Source organism: Podarcis melisellensis, assembly GCF_964234715.1.
Source record: "Podarcis melisellensis genome assembly, chromosome: 4".
Taxonomy (NCBI): Eukaryota; Metazoa; Chordata; class Lepidosauria; order Squamata; family Lacertidae; genus Podarcis; species Podarcis melisellensis.
The window spans coordinates 22,464,422-22,479,071 of record NC_138531.1 but is presented as its reverse complement, the minus strand read 5'-3'; the positions used below and the strand labels follow the sequence as shown (position 1 = coordinate 22,479,071).

Genomic DNA, 14,650 nt, shown 5'->3' with positions numbered 1-14,650 from the left:
CTGTTGCTCAGCGGTATGGCACGCATTTTGTATATACAATGACCCAAGTGTGATTCCCAGTATCTCCAGGTAGGACTAGGACAGACTCATGCCTAAAACTACAGCCACTCTATACACAAAACAGACTGGATCAAGGCTCTGACCTGGGATGAAGCAGGTTCCTATGTTTTCTCCATTGTGAAAAGTGTGTATTTGCTTCAGTGCTCTGCTTCTTATTCTGTAATTAGTTACCAAGCCATTAAAGGACTTGATTTTTTACCATAGTTAAGTTTCATTGTTTGTCTTTGGTGAAGGATTTAGCTGGAAGCATTTTTGGAAACTGTAATTTGTGTCTGTCAGATCACCACAGTCTACCATGTTATTTGCACCCTCCAAGAATTTTAAAAGGTCTAGAAGCAGCCCAATGAAGGATAGAGATATGAAGTTTATTAACAAAAGAGCACTAATGGGCATTGCTGTACATGCTGAACCTGCAATTTCTTGATGCGTAGCAATTATTGTTATTGCAAGACACCAGTTTAATACCCAACTAATTTCAGTAGCTCCTCCCAGACGTATCCCACTGTCCCAGGGTCGACATGCAATAAAGGAAGGAATCCTCCTGTGTCTACCATGACACTCAAGTGCAATGGTTAAGGTTTTGTTCACCATGCTAATAAAGAGTGGTACATAATCCGTTTTTATCATTAGCAAAGCTGACGACTCCAAAGAAACGTAAGCTATAGCTGCACAACCAAAGGGACTCATGAAATGGAAACAAATAGCAGCAGAAATGAACTATGTTGACTACTTGGAAATAACACCTCCCAAGTGTGCAGCTAGTTGACACGAATGGAAATGCATGGAGGAAAAAGAGCTGTGAAGCTGTGTAACAGCCCTGTTCCTAATCATTAATCACTTTTTTTCCCTCATGACCATTTAAACTAGCCCATTACAGCCTGCAGCAATAGGGTAACACTCCCATCACTTGCATGTCAGCGATGCTGGTGTTAACAGGAGAAAATATATGGTTTGTTCACTTAGGCTCAAGTCCCACAGCATTTGCTACCTTTAATTGAAAAAGGCAGTTAAACATGAAGTAAATCATTCCATTAGTTTAAGCTGTTTGATAACATCCAATTGATAGTGTCAATATGTTATGCTGACACAATTCATCACTTTAATCGCTCCTGGGCCTATGTATGGAGGAGAGTGGTTGTGAATGAAACACCTGGGTTTCTCTTTCTAGTTTGATAAAAGAAAATGTCAACGAGGACAACTTTTTCACGAAATAAGCCTGCCAATGTAATTAGTAATATTAGACATTCCAACTTCTAACAGGTTTTATTCTAAATATATTAGTTAATCGGAGGGCAAATTCGGAAGGACTGAATCATGCAGGACCCTGACACAGGTTACACACACTGGGGGGCACAAGAGGGTGACCCGGAGGCCTGTACATCCTTCACTCCTCCCACACACACCCCGGGCAACACCACCTTCCAATGCAAATTGTGCAGGCCCAGCTTGTGTGAGCCACTCACCCCCTTTTCATGATGAATTGTGCAAGGAAGGCATATAGTACAGTGCATATACAAATATACCAGGGCTGTTCTAAACTAGCTGTCAGATGCCAAGAATCAGAGGCGGATTTAGGGCATTGCGACTCCGAGCATAGGGGGCACCACAGGGCATCGCAGCTATGACGTGTGAATTGAGCGGAATGGAAGGCGAGAGGCGGGATGGGCACCAAATTTTGGCCTCGCATAGGGCACCACTGGAATTTGAAACACTAAAGTCTGCCCTTGCAGTAATTCCTGGTTGGGGAAGGGCGGGACACCATACGCCTCTGGAAGGAGGACGAAGACTAGCTGCCATGGCATGCGCAAGTGAACAGATATAATGAATTTGCCTCAGATAACTCATGGCGATATGTTAATGCACCACCTCCAACAAACCTTATGTCCAAGATCATGTGAATTGGCTATGACCAGATAATACAGACTCAATGCTGAAAAAAAAAAAAACCCAACAACACAAAAAATGTACTGTACAAATCACTTGGCTATGAAATATAAAATGTACTATGAGACACTGGATAAAAGTTGATAAAAGACTGTAAAACACTTTGGCAGATTTGAAATGACATTACAAAAAATGATGCACGGGGTAGGTCAGATGAGAGTTCAGTGTGCCGAGCCTTTATGTAGCACAGTAAAATAGGCTGCACCCTGCCAATAAAGACAAAATGTACAGGCAAAATTTGAGTCTCAGCTTGAATCTGGTTAGCATTCTCTTTAGAACTTTAGCAGCAAGATGCTTCCATTTCTAATTATCATCAAAAAAGTGAAAATTTGCTATATACTTTTCAATATCATTGCTGCACAATGGTTTTACATGAAGCAATAGCAATAATAGCCAATTACACAGGAGTATATTAGAGAATTCAGATGTTTTGCTTGAAATGAACCAGTGAACCTGAACTCTCTTATTAAGAATAGGCAAAGCTTTCATAGTTGGATCATCAAAAATGCATATGCAACATGGGAGAAATTTCTGTTGAAATTTCTGTTTCTTGCTTAATCTACCGTATTTTTTGCTCCATAAGACGCACCTGACCATAAGACGCACCTAGTTTTTAGAGGAGGAAAACAATAAAAAAAATATTCTGAATCAAATGTTGTACTGAACTATTTAATAAACTACCGGCATATCAGAATAATATTTCAACCATGTAAAGTGAACAGCAGTCAACAGTAGCATTAAGAACCATCATCACTGTCAATAACAAATGAAGAGAGACTTTAAGGTTCGAGTTCTCTTCTAGTCTTCTGTGAACCCCAAGAACTCATCAGTGCTAGAGTCAGAATTTATGAAGCTCAGTTGCTCACAATCACTGACATCACTTTCTTCGCTATCTTCATATAGCGAAGATACCATCGTTTTTGAAGATACCTTCAAGATACCATCGTTTTTTCCATCCAAAGCAAAATGCCACATTTTTTGAATGACTGTACAACAATTTCCTCCTTCACCGAGTGCCATGATGTTTTCCCCCATTCACAAACTTGAGCGATAGTGGGCCTCTTCATTCGTCCAGTAGGTGTCAGATCATGATTACCAGCAGCCATCCATTTGTTTTACTCTTCTCGCAAAAAAGATCTTAAATGGCTTATTGATGGAAACATCTAGAGGTTGCAACTGACTGGTAAGACCTCCAGGAATTACAGCTAGATGAGTCTTCACTTCTTTAAAGCACTTTTTTGTAGTTTCGTTAATATGTGCTCTAAACTGGTCAAGTACTAATAAGGCATGTTTTTTTCAAAAACCCTCCAGGACCACACTTTTTCAACCCATACTCTCATTCCATTTTCTTCCTTCCATCCTTTCTCATGAACATGTACAACTCCTCTTGGAATCACTTCTTTTGGAAATGTTTTCCTTTTGAAAATTAACATGGGTGGCAATTTGGTGCTGTCTGCACAGCAAGACAACACAACCGTGTAATGGGTTTTCTCATGTCCGGAGGTTTTCACGGCGACAGTTTTGGCACCTTGCAGATCAACAGTCTTATTAGATGGCACATCAAAGGAACTTCATCCATATTCCCAATCTGGCCAATTTCAAACCCATTTCTCTTCCTAACATCAATTAGAAATTTATGAAAAGACAGAATCTTAGATTCATATTATTCCGGCATTTTTGTGTGCAATTCTAGTTTTGGTGCGCATAGCAAGGCCACATCGCCTCATAAACCTGTAGCACCATGATGGTGATCCAGTAAAATAATGAATGCCTTTCTCTACAGTAACACGTTTGGCTTCATATATTATCATTTTAGTAAAGACTGAGAAGCCATTATTCCAGTGGTTTGTGATCCATTCTTTCATGGCCACGTCCAGCTGCGGCCACTTTGCAGCATTTCTACGAAAAGTGTGCTTACTTTTATCTGCTTTTTGCAGCTGATTCTCCTGTTTCTTCCACTCTCACCATTTTTTTCCAGTTGAAGGTGGCCCAAAATGTCTCTCCGCTGCTCCGTTTCCATGCTCCTTAGCATATTTTACTACAGTACCTCTAGTTTAAAAGGAATCTTATATGCTAGTCTTTTCTGCTTTATCATCCTTGTATGTAGAATGTAGAATCCCTTCGCCCACACGAGCCTCGCCCCAAGGGGGCTGTGCGAGCGCCCATCCCAATGGGGTGGCCAAGCGCGGGGGCGGAGGGATTACACAGCTCCTGCTGTGCTTGCTTTACACCCGTGTAAGCGGCTCCTTTCCCGCTTTGCTACTTTAAAGTGAGCCACGGAGGGACGGATGGGAACCATGGCTCCCGTCCGTCCCTCCTCCACGCAGCATTCGCTTCATAAGACGCACAGACATTTCCCCGTACTTTTTTGGAGGAAAAAAGTGCATCTTATGGAGCGAAAAATACAGTATATGTTCATATATACACAATTATTTATAAACCAAACTCAAACATTTAATTTTTTTACTTTTGGGGGAAGATTACATAAAGTTGCAAATATAAGTGCATTTGTAACAAGAGAGTTTTCAACTCTTTTCTTTCCTGCTGAGCCAGTCTCTAAATTGAAGCTCTTTCTGCCAAGCATTTCACATTAAATTATGGAGTTTTCTCAAGGGCTAAAGAAAACAGTTATTAAGAGTGTGAGCTTTGGCCGTTATTTCACAAGTGAGTTAACCTCCATCCTCAGGGCAATATTTTGCAGCTGTTGTTTGAAGTGAGTCAGATTTTTGTTTTTGTTTTCCAATTAGACTTAATTTTAGTGTATAACACAGCTACAAACACAGTGCACAGAGCGGCAACCTATTTTCAGGGAGTCATCTTCCCCTCCTTGCTCCAGGTAATTAGAAAATTACATCTGATCATCTGATATTGATTTGGTCAACCAAAACTGGAAACGTCTGGGAGGTTGGGCAGTAAGCAAAAGGCTGGCATTTCAGTATTTAATTGAATATGAGATATGTTTATGTATTCTGAACCAACAAACAAAAATATAAGGCCAAGAATCAGTTCTGATTTATGCATTAATGCTTTTCTAATGCATTTATTATTTGTTTTACTGTATGGCATTTTAACATGTATTTGTCTGCATATTTTTTAATATTTTACATAAATGAAATGCTATCAATTTTCACATCCTTCACAGTTCAGCTGACTGATAAGTCTAGGAAGCAATAACAATTTGAGACCTGACACCCATCATCTTAGTGTTGAGCAGGCTAGGAGTTATTATTATATGAACACATGCTACTTGCACAGTTTAGGAGAGGATCTTTGAGCAAGTCATGACAACCCGATATATCATTATAGACTATGTGCATGCAAGGAATATTTTGCTTATTTATTTCCTACATTTATATACCACGTAATACCAGAATAATTTTAAGTGATTTACAAAAGATAACCATTCCTGCCATATCCATATAACAACACTAAAACACAATAGTACCATATAGTACACTAAAATCCTAAAAAGACAAAGCAGCACTTTAATTACCTCTTAAGAGTCCTCTACTTCAAGAGAGGAGACCTACATAGGAACTGTATCTCTCAGGAGCAGCGCTGGCAATGCCACAAAATCCTATCGGATGTGGCAAATTGCTCTTATCAAGAAAGAGTAAGTTTACTCTGAGTTTTAAAAAGCTAACTTGAAACACTTTGTTTGTGGATTGAACTTGCCTCATGATATCAAATAATTCCTGACGTTTAAATAATCAGTAGCGTATAATTAAATAACTACTCAAACTCAATTAATTTATCCTCTGCTCCACTTAGTTTAAAGATGGGATCAATATTATTTACCCTACCTGACAAACCTGTCTCCAGGCTTCACACAAGATTGATTCAACACCAGCAGGTAGTTATCAATTAATGTATTTTGCAGCAGAAAATGAACACAATCAATATTCAAAAAACACATGCTTTGCAGAATAGGAATAGTTACTGAAGTGAGTACTGAGTTTCACTCAAAAATCTCCTTCTATGAAGTTCATTGACCCTTTGCATTGCAGCATTTCTGCTAAAGATAATAGGATTACAGTGATACCTTCTTGTCTATATGCCTGCTACACATCGTTCTGGGGTGGGGAACAATCTGGTTCTGCTGGAAGTATTCTAGTACAGTGGTACCTCGGGTTAAGAACTTAATTCGTTCTGGAGGTCCGTTCTTAACCTGAAACTGTTCTTAACCTGAAGACCACTTTAGCTAATGGGGCCTCCTGCTGCTGCTGCTGCTGCGCTGCCGCCGCACGATTTCTGTTCTCATCCTGAAGCAAAGTTCTTAACCCAAGTACTATTTCTGGGTTAGCGGAGTCTGTAACCTGAAGCGTCTGTAACCCGAGGTACCACTATACAGGCGGTGAAGCACAAGAAAACCCCAACACACTTGCAGCCTTTTGTCACACCAAACATAATCACAAGACAACAGGATCAGAAAGCCTATTAGTGTTTGTTTATATGCTCACAAAGTTGTTCAACTCCAAGTCCCATCAGCCTCAGCAAGAACGGGCAATGCTCAGGGATGATGGGAGTTGTAGTTCAGTAACATATGGATGACCATAGATTTTCCAACTCCTAAGTTTACACAAAATTTAACAATAGTATATAGGAATGTTTATAGGGTTGTATCCATGTGAAGTCAAAGAGCAATAGTTGAGAATTAACAAAAATGTTATTGTCAACGGTTTGTAATCCTATGCCACTGATCATTTATTGAATGTATCAGGATACTACTATATAAATGAATATTTTTATCTAGTTATGACGAAGATTTGCATAATCACACTCATTGGGAACCAAACCACAGAAAATAATTCCTCATGCTGAGGGATGGTTTTGGATCGTGTTTCCTCCAGTGTTAGAAACTCAGCTATATAAGCTAATTGCCGAATGGCACCTTAAACCTAGGTTGTGGTCACCACACTAGAAGGTCGAGGCGCGATTTGCCCCCCAATGAATTTTTTAATTAGTATTACTATATTTCATTTCTACACTACTTTATATTTTAAAGAAAAAATATCCAAGTGGTTTACAACACATTAAAACATCAAATAAAACAATCCAGAATAAAACAAGTTCAAGTTCAAGGAAAATATTTCAAGTGGCCTTCATGTCAATATAAAGGCACTCCTACACAGACACACCAAGCACTCCTGCTTTTTAAAAAATAGGCTCCCCCACATCAGGTAAATATAAACTTGGCTCTACACCTATTCAGAGAATGGTGAGAGCTGGGTTGAGACAGCAGCCAGAACCAGAGGGCACAAGGCAACAGGAAGAACCTAGAGTTTGGAGGGCTTCTCCAACAAATATCAGTCCTTGAGCCTTTATTTTTAACTTCCTATAAATGACCTAGAGTTAGGGGTAAGCAGTGGGGTGATACAATTTACCATTGACACCAAACTGTTCAGAGTGATAAGAAGAGAATGGAATTGTGAGTAGCTCAAGAAGGATCTTGCCAATCTGGGTGAATGGATGCTATAATGGATAACGGGATTCAACTTATGTGTGAAGTGATTTCTATGGGACATTAATGTGACTACTCTGTCTGGATCCAACCAACTGGGTTTTTAACTTTCTAAACATGATGCGGTGTCTGAAAGCATACTGAAAACTACTGGCTTACATTTGTGTCCTCTATTATCACATGCTCACAATCCCTCAGAAAGAGGAACTCATTTATATTACAGGAAAATCAATCATTCTTCCCCCCCTCCCCCCATTTTTAGATTAGATGAGATGGCCCTATTTGCTGGGCAGATCCTGTTCACCGTTCCTTATAATGAGTCAAAATGTCAAGCCTCTATATGAGAAGTTCAATTGATTCTTGAAACACATTGTGAACTTGCTAATAATTTAAAGACATGGAAGGGCTCTTTAAAACAGCAGCTTCAGTTTTACAAACAAAAGCAAGCCACCTGAGACCAGAGAGGACAGGATATGAGCTACTTATAGCAACCAGTGAACAAGAATAGCAGGAAGGCTGCTTATTTTGTTGTAGCAAAGGCCTTTGAAGCAAACAATTTATTAAACATCATAATAGTCGAAACAAAATCTTTGAAGGCAGGTTATCCTTCTCTACACCACGTCCCGTTGTGAGAGAATTGCTTCCTTTTCCTTTTTGGGTTTTTTTCATTTGTGACACTGACACCCAAATTATTTTCCTGAGCAACTTGTGTGAGCTGCTCCTTCTGATGTTAACAAGAATAATCGATCCAAGCGCTCTCTCTAGCTCTCTCTCTCTGTGTGTGTGTGTGTGTGTGTGTGTGTGTTTGTGTGTGACAGGTTTAACTTTTTCAGAAGCATAGCGACAATAGCAATTGTGCTGCTTTTCCAGCAACTGGGATATAACTGCAATAAATAAATATTGCCTTCATTGAAAAGGTAGCATCTATAACATAACAGCACAGTGAGATCATTTCAATATGACTTCATTTTTCATATTTTAATTAAAAAGTGACTATTAACACCTTTAATTTACTAGTAGTCACATTTTATTTGTTTATTCTGCTGATTAAAAACATTTCTCTCTTCTTTTCTCTTCCCACCCCCCCCCCTTGTCTCTTGCATAAAATCACCCTTCTTCACCCACCTATCAGTATAACAATCCTCATCAATAAACTCATAAGGAATTGCCTTGTCTTGCAGAATCCCAGCCTGGCCACATGGAACATCATACAGAAATATACCTGGGGATTGTAAGTATTTACTCATTTGTTGTATGCTTCCCTCCAATAAAGCAAGGGCAGCTGAAGAGTGCCTTGCTAGTAACACCCTCACTCAGTTATTTGCTCTCAAATACCCAAGGTCAGAGCTTGTTCTGCCGCTGCCAAATATTACTCATTCCTGTCCCTCTGTTTCTCGTCTCTCTATAGGCTGCACTCCAGGTTCAGTGCAATGCACAACATCAATGTAGCCTGCCTGCCTGGATTGGTTCTACCCATGCCAAGGAGTTGGTTATGTTACCTTGGATGCTGGAGGAACAGAAGCTGGGTTGCTAGATACAGTCATACCTCGGGATAAATACGTTTCAGGTTGAGCGCTTTCGGGTTGCACTCTGTGGTGACCCGGAAGTAACAGAGCACGTTACTTCCGGGTTTCACCGCTCATGGATGCGCAGACGGTCAAAATGACATCATGCGCATGTGTGGAAACGGCGAAACGCGACCCGTGCTGTTGCGTCTTATGTTCTGTTCAGGATGCAAACAGGGCTCCGGAACGGATCCCGTTCGCATCCCGAGGTACCACTGTATAGTCTTTGGTGTTTGTACTTCTTTCATTTCCTTTTCATGCTCAAGAGCACATACAACCCAAAGATGTGCTGACTTTAAGGCCATGTGAGCTGGCTTCTGATATGGCAGGAATGTAAGACTGTCTTGCTCATTGTACACTACATTAAATTGCAAATCATGTTCCACCTCAGTCAGAAACAGCTGAAGATTCCTTGAAGGTTGTCTACTTTCAAACAGGCATTCTCTGCCACTAAGGTGGAACCATTTCCAGATTCACACACATGAAAACATCCAATAGATCAGGAATGGGGAACCTGTGGCCCTCCAGATGTTGCAGGACTACAACTCCCATCATTCCCGATCATTGGACATGCTGGCAGGGGCTGATGGGTGTCAGAGTTCAACAACAGCTGGAGGGCCAAAATTTCCCCATCCCAGTTATAGACTCAAACAGGTGCTTCAGTTGTTTGAAGAATCTGTTTTTCATGGCTCGGGCTAATACTTCCTGGCTAGTCACCTTCCTTCTACTTGCCATTTACCTTTTAATTGCCAAACGCTGAACTCATTAAGTCCAACACCTTGTCCCTGTGCAGAAACATTCTGGTAAGAATACTTAGGATCCATCAATGTTCAATTAGTTCCACATGTTTACGTTTTGGTAGGTGAAATGTCACCCAACAAATGTCTGGAGGCTTGGCTATCACCACCCCACCCCATAATGAAAATCAGCTCAACCTCCAGTTGTAGAACAGTCACAGGTTCCAACAGGAAATAAGAAAAATTATCAGTACATTGTGCACAGACCGGAGCATTACCTTGCAACACTTTTTACAGAACTAACCTCACAGGGTAGGAATTAGTGGCCTGGAATCTTCCTCTCACACCCTGTGTTTTTACAGCTGGGCCTTGTTACATGTAATACTACTATATCCCTTAAACTGTATGAAACAAGTCAGTTGAACAAACATAAACAGATGCAATTGTGAAGTACTTTTTCCTTAAAAAAAAGAGAGAGAGAGATCAATATTCTACACCCTTTTGGCAAATATGTATACTAGCCATACTTTCAAAGCGAAATGCCTTTTCATAGTAAAGGAATCTGTGAGGTAGCTGTCCAGCACTTTGCAACAAATTATTTCATACCCCCATTTGGAATGAATCTCAACACATTCCAGGAACCCCATAAACAAAGACAACATGTGCAATGTTAACTTTCTCTTTTATGCTGACAGCTTTTCTTCTCCTACCCTCGGCATAATGACCTTCCTGCACAGTGTGTGTTGCCATAAAAAGAAACAGAGCCCTGTAAAATTAGAGGAACTGTTTAATATCAAACTGTTTTATCTAAGGAAGACACCAACTCCAAGGTAAACACCAAAGAAAAGGTACATGAATTAGAAGTATTTGTTTTTGCTGCTGATTCTTTGACTTTACATTGTTCAAATAAACCCGGCCAGGCTTTAGTTATACCTTACAGAGAATGTAAGAATGTTAGCCCAGAAAACATTTGACAGTATAAGGTTGGAACTGCATGACATTTTTTGATCTTCTCCATGTTACAAAAAGGGGGGAAAGCACTTCAGTACTTTTGCACAAGAACTGCAATGAGACATTAAGACAAAGCCTGAGCAGCATTGTAAGCCAAAACAGAAAATGGTAGAACATAGATTATCACCAGGCAGATGGCAAAATTAATTGTGCCAGAAGAAAGGGCTGCATTTTATTAAAGGGGGGATGTGACTCAGGATTCTAACTTACATTCAGTTGACTATAATAATCTATCAGAATGAGATTGATGACACAACTGAATGTTATTGCTGTTGTCACAGGCTTGTATTAAAATGGAAATCCCCTTAGCTTACTACTTGCATCAAAATGTTTATTGAAAGAAAAGCCTTATTTAAGTTAATGAAAACAGAAACATTCTTAATTCATAGCTTGACTAATGTTGCAATGAAAGGTGGGTTAGAAATCCCATCTTCTGTATCAAATGTAACAGCAGCTTCCACCATAACAGCAGGTATATAACACTGTTTCAAGAAGTTAACAAACACCCACTAACTAAAACTAGGTGTTTCCTGCTTGGCAGGAGGTTGGACACCAACTCTATTATTCTATGATTCTAAACACACTACAAAACACAACTGGTACTCACCTGAAGGGTAGATTTCTCTTGTACTTATTGAGTTGGCCTGTATGGTTCCACCTGGTGAATGAAGGCAAAAGTAGGCTTTTGGGACACAGCCGTCTCCCCACTCAGTTTTGTGGACTTGCCAAGCTCAAACAGTCCACAGAGTCTCAACACAATATGTAAGGAAAAAACCAACAATACAACCTACTGAAGCATTGCAGTCCAAATTAGAGTGAGGCCCCAATGACCCTATGATGGCAAGAGAAATCCACCCTGCAGGTGAGTACCATAGGGTGACTGAATTGGGACATCCCAACTGCAACTGTCAGAGGTAACACAGGAGAACCTATTGAATGACCCTCCAGCCAAATGCTGCAACAAAATATGAGAAGGCATATTATAGGAGTTAGGCGATGCTCATGTGGCCAACAGCTGACCTCTAATATTGTTTTGAGGATCCAGAGGTCTGTTGCCATCCCTGCCAGGTGCTGAGAAAGGACTGAAGCCTACCCCCACTTTCTGGTGTCATTGGTTCGGCTATGGAGCATTTGTTGCCCTGCTGCTGTTGTGTGTGTTGGATTGGGCGGGTGGGAGAGATAACGAGGTTTGTTCCATATTTGTTTGGGTGGTAGTTGTGGTACCTGCCTTGAGGGCCACAGTTCTGAAATGACTGGTTCTGTTGGTATCATCTGCAGCAACGCTTCTTTTCACAGTGTGTGACTAGGACCTCTTGATTCAAGTAAGAGATTCCCTGGTAAAGACAGAAGCTGTTCATGCTGCACAGATGGCAAGGGCAAATGTCTCGTGTACTCATCGCACAGTGAAATCCTGGTGCCTTTCTATGGTGTTGTTTAGCTAGCCATCCCCATCCTTAGGCAGGAGAGATCTCAAAACTGGTATAGAAACGGGTGTCCTTCAAAAGATTCAGAAATGCTGCATGCAGGGTGTAGTATTTATTAACCAGGACTAGCAGTTTCTTATATTGCATAGGGTTGGTTCATTCAGCCTGGAGTTGGTATGAATTTGCTGGAGGTCTGCGGTTCTGGGAGCACCGCTGCCCCCTTAAATGGTGCTGGAGCGGTTTCTGATGGGGCAGTATTCACCGTTAGGGAGACTACAGAGCAAGGCAGTAATGGCAAAAAGTGGTCACCCAGGAGGAGTTGATGGGATGGTTGCTGCTCTGCCACAGATCCATGGCTCCATTCCCCTGCATCCAGTTCAGGAATGGAAAAGGGGTCAGTCCCTGGTAAAGGTAAGGCCTGAGAGCTGCCCAGGTCCCCAGGATCAATGATAGCCAATATGAAAGGATTAAGAGAGCATAGTTTCTTCTGGCTATATGAAGTAGGCCTATGTGGCCTACTGCACCTGTTGTATTCTATCCTGCTGTGAATCAGGCTGCTTCTAAGGAAATGGAGCCCAGGAAGGCCTCCTGTCTCAGGATGTCCTCTGTTAGTTGGAAGCCCCCCAGGGCAGGCATCACCGCAAAGGGTATGGAGCACTGGTGGATGAGACAAAGTGGGAGGGGAGCCCCCATAAATTCTTCAGAAGATACTGAAGAATTAAGACTACAGGGATCTGAGAGGCAGGGTCCTCACCCCACCCCCAAATCTGATCAGTTGTGAGGAGAGGTGCACTTGGATCCCTGGGCTAGGCTTGCTATGCAGGAGAAGGGGCAGTGCAAATGTGGGGATGTGGAGTGACTTGCTTCAGGCGCTTTCTCTTCCACAGGGCCTTGCAAGCTACCAAGGGGCACATGGGAGGGCAGGCCTTATCGAAGGCCACAAGCCAGGGGCTCAATTAGTCACAGAAGCGCTCAGACACGGTCCATGTGACCACAGGTGGGCTGCGTCAATTCAAGCACCTCCTTCCTGAAGTGTCAATAGGGAGAGGGAAAGGAGAAGGAAAGAGGGAAGACTTTTAAAAGTTCGTATGTTTGAAGGTTTTTTTAAAGACTGAGTTAAGGAAGAGGAATAGAAAAGTCAGAAGGATCTGTGAAGGGTGGGAAAGGGTTAGAGGAAGGCGACCGCTAAAGAGGGAAGTGAGAGAGGGTAAAGAACAGAGTATAAAGGAAATTTTAACAAGCCCAAAACAAAGAAAAGTGGGTGCTTGTGTGACTGCTTCGTGGGAGGCAGAAGCAAAACTGAGTAGGGAGACACCTATGTCCCAAAAGTCTACTTCTGCCCTCATCCACCAGGTGGAACCATAAAACCCAACCTGGTAACCGTATGATGGCAATAGGAAATTTCTGGGAAGACTTAAAGGTGTTCAAAACCTTCACTACTTGCTCCACAGAAAACTAATCTATTAAGAACATGGGGAAATCACAGGCCCAGGACAAAGGCATTAAGGGTACTTAATTTCAGCCCCAAAAGATGTGGCTTCATCATTTCTCTAGTTCAGTCACTGGTCATCTTATTTTGTGGATAGACAGACATGGTGACACTTCTATTATTCATTCACATGCCAGAAGTTCCAGATATTAATGCTGCAGACTTAGTAATTAATTAAATTATTAATTAGATTTATATCCTGCTCTTCCTCTCAAAGGGTAGCTGCATGCATGGGTCATGCATGTGACTCTTAATCTCAGGGTTGTGGCTTTGAGTCCCATGCTGGGTGAAAGATTCCTACATTGCAGGGGTTGGATAACCCCTGTGGTCCCTTCCAACTCTACAAATCTGTGAAGGCCTTTGACTTTCTGAGTGGGCTACAGAGAGGGCGAGGAAGTATTTTTCAAGCAGTCACACAATGCTGTAAAAATCATCTATGTTCTCTGTAACTCTAGCAACAGAGCTTCTAGCTCCAGCATCTATGGGAACTAAACGACAGCTTTGTGATGTCGGTAGGACTGGATTGAATCGCTTAGCTGAGTTTCTCTGAGTTGGCTAGAAACCCGAGAGAAGGGAACAAGCGTGATTATGCACAGCTGAGCAAGCACAGTGCTGAGAGCTCTAACTCTGTGATATGCTGCTCACCGCTGGTGTTCTGCAGTAAAAATGTTTACCATCTGTGTCAGTCCTGAGCTGCTATGGAGCCCTTAACTCACTATAAAATAAGAAGTTGGGGGGGGGGTAGGGAAGAGGACCACTTCTAAACCAAAAATTGCTTGAAATTCAGAATTTTATACACATCACAAGAGAAAATCTCCACACCTCGCCAAACAAAACCAGTTCTGAGCTAACCCTTCCAAGTTTAATACTTCATAAATGAGAACAGAGTGTGCATGCACAGATTCACAAATATTTTGCTCCGAAGCCCTTAAAAAAAATCAGGGAGCAATAAGAGCAAT

General features: G+C 41.5%; 1 protein-coding gene across 2 annotated transcripts in view; it reads right to left on the bottom strand.

Moving 5' to 3' along the window:
* The window catches only part of PCCA (propionyl-CoA carboxylase subunit alpha), a 251,208-nt gene that overhangs the window by 34,581 nt on the left and 201,977 nt on the right, over positions 1-14,650 (bottom strand). The window lies entirely within an intron of this gene.